The sequence below is a fragment of the Macaca mulatta genome, chromosome 16 (genome assembly GCF_049350105.2).
Source record: "Macaca mulatta isolate MMU2019108-1 chromosome 16, T2T-MMU8v2.0, whole genome shotgun sequence".
Taxonomy (NCBI): domain Eukaryota; kingdom Metazoa; phylum Chordata; class Mammalia; order Primates; family Cercopithecidae; genus Macaca; species Macaca mulatta.
In genome coordinates, this window is record NC_133421.1 from 82,069,306 (window position 1) to 82,082,685 (window position 13,380).

The 13,380-nt window shown below is 47.4% G+C and overlaps 1 long non-coding RNA gene across 1 annotated transcript in view; it reads right to left on the reverse strand.

Moving 5' to 3' along the window:
* LOC106994123 (uncharacterized) overlaps positions 1–13,380 on the reverse strand; it is a 186,257-nt gene that overhangs the window by 23,477 nt on the left and 149,400 nt on the right. The window contains exon 2 of the long non-coding RNA XR_001440572.3: positions 1,460–1,522. This is a non-coding gene — a long non-coding RNA (uncharacterized LOC106994123). The remainder of the gene's footprint in view (positions 1–1,459; positions 1,523–13,380) is intronic.

The window sequence follows — 13,380 nt, forward strand, 5'->3', positions numbered from 1 at the left end:
AGCTAGGGAGACTGTAAAACACAGAAAAAAAAACCACTGACATTCATTGTAAATGCATAATACATCCCAGGCACTGAACTGTATATTCTCCCATTTCACTTCAAAACATGGAAGAGATTATTTTTATTACCTCCATTTTATAAATGTGGAAAGCATAGTTCAGAAAAGTGAAGGTCACCAGCCCCAGGTCACAAAGCAAAGACGCAGTGGAAATGGGATTTGAACCCAGGGCATCCGGGTCTACACTCTACCGCTATACTAGACTGATAGTGACAAATTTGCAACATAATCTATCTAGTTCCAAAAATGTGTTTGCATTGTACAGCAACTCAAGCAGTATTAGCTGCTCCATGGCGTAATGTCCCCATTGGGTGTTCCCTGCACTCTGTAACCCTCATGCCCTGACACCATCAGAACAGAAGGAAGGGTGCATTTGCTCTCTCTCCTACCCCTTTTCCCCACTCCCTTTCATTTCCTTTGTTGTTGTTGTTGTTGTTGTTGTTGTTGTTGTTGTTGTTGTTGTTGCTGCTGCTGCTGCTGCTGCTGGGCCTGCAATCTGCCAGTATGACCCCTGGTGGCTCTGTAGGCAGCAGGGACAACCCTCTCCCAGGCTTCATACTACTTGAGATGATTTGCTTCCAATCAAATCTGACCATGTTCTGAGCTTCCAGCTTAGTACTTACGACTGAGACTTACAACCAGTGCTGTAACCGCTATGGATGGTGGAATCTAGACAACCCTGGGCAAACCCAGCCCTTGCAGTAGGAGAGCGGCCCCTTGTTCCACATCCTGTTTTATTGGGAGCAGACTTCAGTTGGCAGCATGCCAGAAAGCCCTGATATCCCATATAACCCCATGGACAGTCTCTGTGTTTCTGAAGGCCAGCAGGTGCAATCCACCTGTTTATCTCCTGGACCCGCAGGCTTTGAGTCACCTGCCTCATGTTCTCCCTGCAAACTGCAAGACCTCTGTGCCCTGCAGGGGACTCAGTGTGCTCAGGGCAGGTAGCAGGACCTGTTGCACGGTGCCCCGGGGAGCTGGGAAAATTCACAGTCACTCGAAACAGCAATAGATCCCAGCAACAGTCCAGGCCTGGCTTCCTCACTCGTTAACTGTGTGACCTTGGGCAAGTGACTGAACTTCAGTCTCCCCATCTGTAGGTTGGGCATAACAGGACCTGACAGCTAGAGTTGTAAGAGGTGAAAATGAGTTGATTCAAGTAAAAGCCAGGAACACAGAGCCTGGCCTGAATTAATTGTGATGACTGTTTGTACTTATTAGCCCATGTCCCTGGGTCTCTCCGATGGCTAACTGCAAAGCTCCTGCCTGCCAACTGCTGCTCTGAGCTGGGGGCTTTAGGGATGTCTGGGCAAAGAGTTGCACTGAAGAAGGAGCAAAACCTCGAAGTAAGAAGAGCCACAGGGAGGCAGCCGTACTATGACTGCCAAGTGCAACTCACCTCTTTCTTGTCCTTTCCTGGTACAAAGCACCCACCGAGTCAGCCAGAAACCTCTGATTCCGCCTAGAAAAATAGGAGAAGAGTTACACCAGGAAACAAGATAACGAAACTCATCTTGAAGCTTAAATGTGGACGGAGTGGTTCCTCAGTACCAGACAGCTCCCCACAAGCACATAGGAGTTTAATAGCTGTTTATTCTTCCATATAGACTAAAACTACATTCATCAGAAAAAGGGGAGTAATTCATTTCCTATGCCAATTATGGATACGGCAAACTGAAGAATATTTTCAAAGAAATACAGTTTATTATGATCACAAACTTGACCTAGAATAAACTACGATGTCAATGGATATTTACACTGGATAGTAATTTTTTCAAGTTATAAAAATACTTAAGTTTACAATGGACATTTACTACAAAACAATCTAATGCCACAGTGCCAAGTTGTTCTGTTTTTATTGGGTCTTTTACTCCTATGATCCTATTTCTGAATTTTTATATGTTCTAATTTATTATATGTCTGAATTCACTCAATGGGATGACATATGAGGAGCGTCTAGTACCATGTCTGGTCCCTGTTAAGCACTCAATAAACATCAGCTATACTATTATTAATTATACGTTCCTGTGTGGGTTTCTCTTTCATTCCACCCATGTAATTCCTGAACAAACATACACAGATATCAGCATAGTTTCTGCTGCTAAAATAGATATTCAATCTTTAAACCCAACCTCTGTTCAATCTAATTCCGACACCAGGAAGAGTAGTATTTCAAAAGGTGTTTAAAGATAATAGCCCCATTCTAACTTTCCTCATCATTAGGCTCAAAGAAATCACTCTAGACCCTTAGGTTGGCAAATGAAAACAGAGAGAAGAAAGAAAAAAAGGAAAAAGAATACCATCAGATTTGAAACAGAAAACTTGTAACCTTCACACACAAGAGAAAGGATTGTCTCTGGCTGGTGTTTGTTCTTCTGCTGGGTGTACATTATACATTATCACTCCGGTAGTTTCTGAGTTACTGAGGACAGGGCTGAGCTGGTACCCTGCGGCCAACTCCATCAACCAGCACCTACCACCAGATCAGATTGGAGGTCCCCCTGGGCTCCGGCACCCCCAACCCCCACAGCAGCAATACATGTTTGCTGGGCCTGCCTCCCACTATCACACCCATGAACTTAACCCAGGACCAACCTCGAATGCATAGGCTCTTGAATGCAGGGCAAAGGAGGTTGACAGTTTTAGCCCTGATGAATCATGCAACACTTGGTACCTAACTGGCCAATGCTGGACCTACCCTGCAAATGCTAGAAAACTCACCAAAACAGAGCAAGCAAAACTTCACAAGACCTACCAACTCCAACCCTGGCATCTGGAATGGGTTGCTGTTTCTACTTTATACAAAGCCACCCCCATATGCAACCCATTTTCAGTTTGTTATTAGGTGGAAAGCATCCAATAAACTCATTCAAGCTAAAGCCCACCTGAATGGATGTAGCTTCAGTGTTACCCCTCCATGGGGGGTGCACACTTTATCCTGACTCAGTCTTGACTCTTCACCCTGTCCCCGTGAAGCCTCAATTCTGCCAATGTAATAATCGCAGGGATTGGGGAGAGAGAGTAGTGGGACACTGGAGAGGGATCCTTTTGAAATCCTACAGTGCGGAATAGATGAAAGAGGGGAGGCAGAGGCTTACAACCGAGGCTCTCAGACCTGGCTACTCATGGCAATTCCTGCCCCCTCCCCTGGACAGCTGGAAAATCATTCTGAAGCCTGAGCCCCACCCCAGAGGTTCTGATTGCTATAGGTGAGGCCTGGGCACTAGGATTTTTTTTTTTCTTTCTTTTTTAAGTTCCCCAGGTAAGTTTAATAAGTAGCAGATTCTGAGGATCATCTGGCCGTCTTGCTGAAATTTTGCATTCAGGGGATCTGGGGTAGCAGCCTGAGACTCAGCCTTCCTAAACTTCTCCTGGATAAACCCAGCGCTGGGGGTCCTCAGAACATTCTGAGCTGCAAGGACTTAGAGGTATCCCCTCTTGCCCCTCCTATGCCCCTGAGGAACCTCAGGCAAGCTGACCACACCCCTACCTCCAGCCACAGCTTTCTCCTCTGTGTTGGAGAACACCACTTTTCCAGGAGGCCCCAGAGACGTGCCCCGTTGACTTCTCAAGTGCCAACTGGGTAAGAGACATTACTCATGTCCCAAGAGACAGCTGCCCCCTTCCCCCTTTCCTGTAATCCTGTTCAAAGCAGTCCAGCTTGTACCCTGAAGTGCACCTGGATCACTGCATCCAACACAATGGTTTGTTTCTGCTCTGGTCCTTAAAGGGAGTAGGGGTCTCTTGCCTGCTGGCTTTTTGCATCGGCAGGTTGACCAGGGCCACCAAGACGCAGGGCCGCCCAGGGAGCCTGACTCTGTCCGGGGCCCACTGGCCTTGGCATCTGCCCTGTGAAGCTCTTCCGTGACTTCACACACACCTCCCCACCACGTAGCACTGCCCTTACTGTCCTTGCCGCGGACGGCGGTGGGACAGGGAGTGGATGGCACTCCCTCGGAAAGAGGCCAACAGCAGCACGCCACACCCGACTCCAAACCTCTGAGGGAGGCCACAGACTGCAACTGGCTACCCACAACCTGCCCCCAAGGGTCCCTCCCTGCCTCCCGCACCCCCCGCCCCACCCCTCCCAGTTCCTTCCAGACATTCCCAGGGATGCCTGGAGCCATACACCACCTAGTGGTTCCCAGCTCAACACCAGCAACAAGACACCTCCAACCAAGAGGGAAGAGCCCTCTCCTCCAGGACACCTTAGACTGAGGAACCGGGAAACAAAAGGCCCAGCAGGTGAGGCCACAAGGAGACATTAGGCTGGAATACGTCCAGTCCCACAAACTCGCCACCTTCTCCAAAAAGTGCACCAGGAATGCAGGAGGCCATGCCGGAAAAGGCTGCCACACGCTACAGGAGAAGACCAGGGTGGAAAGGGAAAAATACCTGGAACGGGAATGGGATGTCAACACTTTATGAGCTAGAGCCCCCTCTTTGGCCAGAATAAGAATTGCAGGTTGGGGGAATTCTTGGATATTCCGGATGGGTCCAAACTCAAAGTGGAGTGATTTCTCAACAAAACAGGCCAAGTAGTCAAGAAATCAAACCACTGGGTCCAATTTCTAGAAACCTACCCAAGGCCAACACATCTACTGGACTCCCAATACTTTTAGGGGGCCCAAGAAAATGTTCTAATTCTTTTTAAAACCAGAATGAATAAAACGACAGGAATACGAATGCCTAGATAACAACGAATCCAGCCTGACTTCTATTCATCCTTGTATCACTGTAATTGTAAAATACAATATTTGTTTATTTATTTATTTATTTATTTTTGAGATGGAGTCTCGCTCTGTCCCCTAGGCTGCAGTGCAATGGCGTGATCTCGGCTCACTGCAACCTCTGCTTCCCAGGTTCAAGTGAGTCTCCTGCCTCAGCCTCCCAAGCAGCTGGCACAAGCCACCACACCTGGTTAAGTTTTGTATTTTTAGTAGAAACGGGGTTTCACTATGTTGACCAGGCTGGTCTCAAACTCCTGATCTCATGTGATCCACCTGACTTGGCCTCTCAGAGTGTTGGGATTACAGGCGTGAGCCGCTGCGCCCAGCCGTAAAATACAATGGTTTTGTTTTTGTTTTTGTTTGAGACGGAGTCTTGCTCTGTCGCCTAGGTTGGAGTGCAGTGGCGCGATCTCGGCTCACCGCAAGCTCTGCCTCCCGGGTTCACGCCATTATCCTATCTCAGCCTCCCGAGTAGCTGGGACTACAGGCGCCCGCCACCACGCCTGGCTAAGTTTTTGTGTTTATAGTAGTACAGACGGGGTTTCACCGTGTTAGCCAGGATGGTCTCGATCTCCTGACCTCGTGATCCACCCGCCTCGGCCTCCCAAAGTGCTGGGATTACAAGCGTGAGCCATCGCACCTGGCCCGTAAAATACAATTTTTAATGTTTTATTTTTATGGAGGAAGGGGCCTAGGAAGACAAAAGTGCCAAAGATCATGAACATCATCATGTGGTTCTGAATTTACCTACTTTTTTTTCCAGTCTCCAAACTTGTCAGCCTTTACTGAAACCCCTTGTTGAATGCTCTTTCTCAGAGACCCCCACTTGAGCCAGGGGACCCACCCCCACCTGCCTGCCATAGGTTCATCCTTTTTACTCCGGGTTCTATTGAAAGTTTTCTGACCCACTCCAGGCAAGTTCATCCCAGGCCCTGGCACCCTGGGCCTGTTTCTGGACAGGCAGAAGCTCCAACAGCTGCCACCCCCGCCTGTGTGTGAGAAGTGCAGACTGGCAGGATGGAGCAGCAACTCTGAAGGCCAAACACACACACTCAGCCCCCTGCAGCATAAACACGGAGCACACATCACACCCAGGCCTATAAAAGATAATTATACAATCTGATCTGGCAAATTAGTGCCACAGAATGTCTAATTCTCACAATGAATCCCAGGGTTGGATCGGCAGGAAAAATTAACCTGGATCTTTATTGGGATTTGCCCCCAGGTCAGGATTAGGGTTTATTTATCTCCTTTATTTTCCTGTTGCAGGAGGGTGGAAGGCCTTCTCTCCTGCCCGCCCCTCCCCACCGCATCCAGGCTTGGCTTTTTGATAAGCAGGCTGCCCGGTGATCTTTCCCACACACTACCTGACCCAGCTCAGCTAAAATCAAAGAAAGCACCAACTAGGAGATATGTGTGATGTTTTTTTTTTTATAAGGAAGAGAAGTTCAGGTATCCCATATCAAGGGATTCACTAGTTGGAACAAACTCAATACAAGGTAAACAAAAGAATGAACATTTCCAGATGGCAATGTACCTCCTAATTATTCTGGCCCGGCTCTGAAATGTTTACTTGGAGAACACTCACATATACACATTTCTCCAAACACCTTTTTCTTTCTTTCTCTCTTTCATTTGCTCTTCCTTTCCAAGGAGTCTTTCCAGAGGAGATAGTGATTAACAGGAGTCGGTGCTCATCTCGTATGCTCATTAAAGAGCTAGATCACCAAAGAATTGTTACCGCAACGCCAAGACAAGTTGACACCAAGCAAGGATTATCTTTCATCTAACAAAAACAAACCTGATGGCAGGCCGGCAAGTTCTCTCCTCTCTTTTACTGTCTTCCTGGGGGTTTCCCCTGCGGAAGATCGTTCCCTATCCAACCTCCCAAGTCAGCCCTGCAATGACCACACACCCAGAGCTTGAAAGACAAGGCTCCGGTCAATATAGAGGGTTAGCATTCACCCTTTCAGCCTACAGAAAATGGGAGTCTGTCAGAGAAATAACGCAAGCTTCCCTGCATCTAATACCCATGTGAGCTACTCACAAAATTCTTAAAAAGTGCCTCTCTCTGAGACTGACCTGGGTGAAAGAGAAACTGTGCTTTTCTAGCCTTACCAGTGGAGGGTTACGGTATTTTGCTCTGGCGTGGGCACTAAACTCTTCCACTTTGGGCTAAGGTTTATCATATGTGGGCAACCTCACCCAAACAAATATATGTACAAGGGTAGAGGTGTGTATGTGTGTGTGCCTACATGTGTGCATATATATATATTTTTGTTTTCAGGGACAATGACATTATGGAAAAACAAACCAGTTCTACACAACTGCCTCTGACTTAAAGCAATGAAAATGTTGTTTTCTTGTGCCTCGCCCAGAGGGATTCTAGGTGACCCAGTGAGAGGTGGCGGAAAGAGATACTGGAACGTGCAAACCTACCATCAGCTGGAGTGCAATCTTTGTAGAGTTCTAGCCAAATCACAAACTCCAGCTCCAAATTGGGTGAGACGAGCGTGCACTTTTTGGAAGGAGATAAACACCCACTCCCCACAGGCTACATTGAGGAGCCTCACAAGGAGCTGAGAGAGAGCAAAGAAAAATCTCCCTCTTCCTGAAGGTGAACACAGGAGGATGCAGGCTTCATTCTGAACAGCCATCCATTCTAGGTGTGAATAGAGGCCATGGATGAGGAGTAAGAGAACGCTAAGGAGTCAGTAAAAATGCTGCAGACACAAGGACAAAACAATCTCAGCATATTATCAAATGATCAAAATCATGTCACACATGCATGGGTTCTACAGGCAAAGAGTTGCAGACTAAAATCTTAAGTCTAGACTTTTTTTTTTTTTTTTTTTTTTTTTTTTTTGACACGGCGTTTCATTCTTGTTGCCCAGGCTGGAGTTCAATGGCACAACCTCAGGTCACTGCAACCTCTGCCTCCCAGGTTCAAGTGATTCTCCTGCCTCAGCCTCTGGAGTAGCTGGGATTATGGGTGTCCACCACCACACCCGGCTAATTTTTTGTATTTTTAGTAGAGACAGGGTTTCGCCATGTTGGCCAAGCTGGTCTCAAACTCCTGACCTCAGGTGATCCACCCGCCTCGGCCTCCCAAAGTGCTGGGATTACAGGTGTGAGCTGCCACACCCAGCTTAGTCTAGACACCTTCTGGGTGTCCGTTTTCTCAACTGAAAAATGGGGATAGCTGTAGTGACTACTTCTTGCCCCTTGTAAACCCTCTACAACCATAACTGTTATTTTTATTTGAGGATGTAAAATAGGACTATGCTTTTTTCTATATTGCTTGTTTCTCTCTATATAATTAATTCTAAATTAAACTGTGTATTCAACTGCTTTGCATATTTCCTGCACTATAGCAAGTAATCCATAAATGTTAGCTATTGCTAATACTGTAAAAAAAAATTATAGAATTGCATGGGTTATAAAAGCAAACTTGGAAGAAGGAAGCAAAAGGTTAGCATTAGTTATCTCTGGGTAGTCAGTTTAACAGTGATTTGTTTTCCTATTTTTACATGTCTAAAATAAACAGGCATTGTTTGATGAAGACAAAAGTGTCATGGTATTTAAAAGATAATAAAAATAAGATAGACATTCATTGTTTTGAACTAGAAATAAAACTATTAAGTGAACTTAAAAAAAAAAAAAACAGTAAAAACAGAAGCTACAGACTTGTTTGCTACATCAGAGATGGATTAGAAATCAAGGATAAAGAGTATCCCCAAAAGGGTACTCTTGGGACCACCGACATGACCCAAAGTGAGACAAGAGCCAGACACACCCAGATGGCAAGTGCTGCTGTCAATTACAGGGATGGGAGGACAGTCCTTTCCACTGAATGATACAGTCAATATTGGCTTGAATGTGAACGTGACTGAGAATCCTAACCCAGCTGACAGGCTGCAGGCCACAGGGTTGAACAGACCTGCTCTGTGGCATTTCCCAAATACCTGTGCCATTATAGACAGACGGTTCTCACAACACCCGCCTTTCGGTTCAGGACCTACAGCCCCTTGCACTTCCCCACGCCTGTTACACAAGCCCAGGCTGGGAGCAGAGGCCATGCTAGAAATACGGGGTCTGTGGCCCCACATGAGCCCAGGAAAGCAAGAGTAGACTTGATCCTCGGATTCCTTCTGCTAACTCTTCAGGCTTCCCAAGAAGGTGGGAATTCAGGTGACAAGGGGGCCTCGCTCAGGTGCCCAGACCTCCGAAGCTCCCCCTTACTTTCTTGGCTCCCCTTCTTCCTCCCAGGTCCAGCACAAAGGGGAACCCGAGGCTCAGTCCTCAGCCCATCCTAATTCCTGTTGCTTCCCCTTTTCCTTGAAGATGTCCCAAACCCCTGTCCCGGACTTTTTTCCTAAGCCCCATTTTGCCAAATGCCTAGAGGGCAGGCTGATGACTGATTCCAGCCAGGATCTCAAATTCACCACATCCAAACAAATCCCCACACATCCTCAACCAGGCTCCTCTCAGCACCTCCCCATTTCAGGGAACTGAACCTCACTCTCTTGGTCACCCAGATGGGATGCCCTCCCCTCCCATAAAGCTCATCACTGGATCCAAGCACCTCTGCTAATGCTGTTCATGATCCATCTTCTCTTATATTCCTATGACCATCAGGTCTGGGATATTCCCATAATAATAATGTCATATGTTCCTTCCCTTCCCTTCCCTCCCCTTCCCTCCCCTTCCCTTCCTTTCCTTTCCTTTCTTGGTCCCTTCTGTGCTGCCCCCCCACCCCAACCACCACTCCTTCTCCCTCTTTCTTTCATTTTCAGTTTTGAGACAGAGTCTTGCTCTGTCACCCAGGCTGGAGTACAGTGGCCTGGTCATGGTTCACTGCAGCCTCAACCTTGTAGGCTCAAGCAACCCTTACGCCTTGGCCTCCCGAGTAGCTGGGACTACAGACTTGCACCATCAGGCCCAGCTAATTTTTAAAATTTTTGTAGAGATGGGGTCTCCCTATTTTGCCCAGGCTGGTCTTAAACTCTTGGCTTAAGCCATCCTCCCACCTCAGCCTCCCACAGGGCTAGGAATACAGGTGTGAGCCACCGCACCTGGCCTCATCTCTTTACATATGTTCCTTTACTTAATTTCCTCGACAATCCTCCTTCATCTTGCATCATTTCTTGCCCTGTACACTGCTCTTCCATTCGCTATCTCTATTTCCATGCTGGAAATCTCCAAGATCTTTGATGCCTCAAGGTCTCTGCACTTGCTGTTTCCTTAGCTTGAAACATTTTGCTTAACTTCCAAAGTCTCCACTCAGACCACACTTCAGAGCCTAATCTAAAATCATTCTTGTTTATTTCATTTTGGTTTGTGTCTCTGTCCACGAGACTGTTAAGATCCTTGAGTGCAGACAGCTTGTCTGTTTTATTCTCCATTTTACAATCAGCACCTGAAACAGGCCCTTTTGGGGTTGAACGAATGAATGAACACGAGCATCTCTGGGTGAAAGATACGGCAAGGAGGTACAGGAAGATTTAAGACTTGCTCAGGGTCCTATGGCTGGTAAGCGGCTGTGTCAACCTTTGCACCAAGGTTCTCTAGATCCAGGGGTAAAGCTGTGAGTGACCTTCTACTGTTAAAGCAACACCCCATGTGGCTCCTTGATTTCAGATTTGCCTGTTCTGGTTCCTTCTACAGAGTTTTCCCAGCTGATCATTCTAAAACATCAATTAGTTCTTCCAGTCTCTGCTAAGTAGTTGTCAAGGGCTCCCTACTGCTTTCCACGTACAGACCCAACCTCTCTGCCCGAGGCCAGAGATGAGAGGCCATCTATACTCTGACCCCTTCTCTTCCCTCTCCAGCCTTGTTTGTAAGATGTCCCTATAGGCATCTTATCTCATCTCTACCCCGCCCAACACTAAAGCTCACTGCTCCCCACCACCTGTAACACCTTCCCTGCTTTGCCTCTCTGCAATACCTTCCCTTGAAGCCCACCCCAAGTCCCACCACCCATGAAAAGCCTCCTGATTTTCTGGCCCTTGGTGAAGGCTCATACTTGAGCCACAGGGTTCACTGCCTATGTCCCACACTTAGCAGTAAGCATAAGATAATGGGGGACCAGGCGTGGTGGCTCATGCCTATAATCCTAGCAATTTGGGAGGACAAGGTGGGTGGATTGCCTGAGCTCAGGAGTTCGAGACCAGCCTGGGCAACATGGTGAAACCCCGTCTCTACTAAACTACAAAAAAATTAGCCAGGTGTGGTGGCATGCACCTGTAGTCCCAGCTACTCCGGAGGCTGAAGTACAAGAATCACTTGAACCCTGGGGGTGGAGGTTGCAGTGGGCTGAGATCGCACCACTGCAGTCCAGCCTGGGCAACAGAGCAAGACTCTGTCTCCAAAATAATAATAATAAGATAATGGGAAACAGGCTATCCATCCTCTTGCTCCAAAAATACCTTAAATTCCTTTAGGGTGGGTAATAGGCCTCATGTGTTTGAATTCCCAGAGCCTAGCACAGTGCACAACTCATTCTTTGGAGTAGCCCTGGTTAACTGAGAGCATGCTATGCCCTTGGCTCTGTGCTCTGTGGTCCTCCACCAACCTGTGCAGACAACCTCTGCAACAGCAGAGCTCTCTGGAGACTGCTAAACTAGAAGGGCTGGACTTTCTGCTCTTGGTGGCTTGTCCATCCCTCCAGTCTTTCCCAATCCACCTCCACCTGGAGCTGCTAACGACTGTCCAACTTTCAGCTCTCTCCCGGGTCTTCCTAGAGCAGAGTAGTCACTAACTTGAACTTACAGATGGAGCCCAACCCACTGTGCTTAAAAAAAAACAAAAAGTTTATGAGCCCATCGGGGGTTTTCTCCTTTAAAATCACATCTTTGCCCCTAGGGATACCCACTGAATACGGCGTCTGTAGCCATCAGCAAAGCAGAGGCCACAGAGGCCGAGCATCCCCTGGCAGAGATCATGATGTCACTGTGGTCAAACGCTGCTCCCAGCCTGTGAAGGCGGAACCACAGAAGGTGTCCTAGGCCCAGGTCCACCAACCTCATGCCAAGCCTTAGCCCCTATGTCTCGGTTTCACCATGTTTAAATGGAAAATAAAATGCTCCACTCAAAAACACTTTTCCAATGATATTTTAAGGAAAAATGAGATCACAGAAAATTAGGGAGGTAAGTTTAAATGGTGTGACCCCAAGCAACATTTTTTTTTTCAAAGAATCCCAAGAGGCTTGTTCACCAGAATGGTGGGAGGGGTGGGGAAGGACACTGGGGAAGACTGTAAGCCCCAGAGACCACCTGCACAGCAGCAACACTTACGCTAACGTGAAATGCTCACAATGCTACAAAAACCCACACCTATTGCACACAGCTCTGTCCTCCCTGGTCCTCATGCGCAACCAGACCCTGAAGTCCTTAGGTTTGTAAAAGCTGCCGACCGGCCAGGTCAACATCTGTCCCTGCCAGAGATACCAAATGTTTCCTAAACCCACCCCAAGCCCAGCTCACTGAGCTATGAATAGTTATTAATGTTAACTCACAGCATTAATTAAAAAACGTTCAGCCAGGCAAATTCTCATACTTTTAAAAAGTCATTTGGGTAATCGCCTTTCCATGCCGCAAATTTTCCAAACGACTGACAGGTTGACATTTCACAATGTTGTTTGTTTTAATCAAGAAGGGGGGGAAAGTCAGTGTGGTTCCCCAGTTCATTTTTCAGGTGCCTTGATTTATTGATTGGCAAATCCGCACTTAATAGCTATATAGCGAGGCTGGGGATGAAGGTGGCTCCCGCCGCCCTGGGTTGGTGTCTGGGCTGGGGAGGAGGGAAATGTCCGCAGGGCCATGCCCCAGCCCTTCCTCCCCCTTCTCTTGAGTTTTAACACCCAGCCCCCAGGGACCAGGGCCACACTGCATGACTCCCAACGCTTATTTCAGAGGCTCACCCTCCCTACCAGAGAAGGGCGACTTCCTGAACCAACACCGAAGGCGGTGGTGCTGGTTCAGCAAACTCAGGAGTCGGGGGCAGTGTGGACTAAACCCTTGGTGGTTTTCCAACCTAGTTCTTCAAAGCAGCAGAACCCACAGTCAAGCCAGTTCTATGAGTATGAATCCCATCTCCACTGTTTATCATCCTTGGACAAATGCTTTAACTTCTCTGTGCCTCAGTTTCCTCATCTGTCAAAAGTGGATATAATAATAGTATCTACCTACAAGTCTGTTCTGAGGGTGAAATCAATTAATATTTGTAATGCACTTGACATGGTTTGGCTGTGTCCCCACCCAAATCTCAACTTGAATTGTATCTCCCAGAATTCCCATGTGTTGTGGGAGGGACCCAGGGGGAGGTAATTAAATCATGGGGGCCAGTCTTTCCCATGCAATTCTCATGATAGTGAATAAGTCTCACGTGATCTAATGGGTTTATCAGGGGTTTCCACTTTTGCCTCTTCCTCATTTTCTCTTGCCACCACCATGTAAGAAGTCCCTTTTGCCTCCCATCATGATTCTGAGGCCTCCTCAGCCATGTGGAACTGTAAGTCCAATTAAACCTGTTTTTCTTCCCAGGCTCTGGTATGTCTTTGTTAGCAGCGTGAAAACGAACGAATACAGC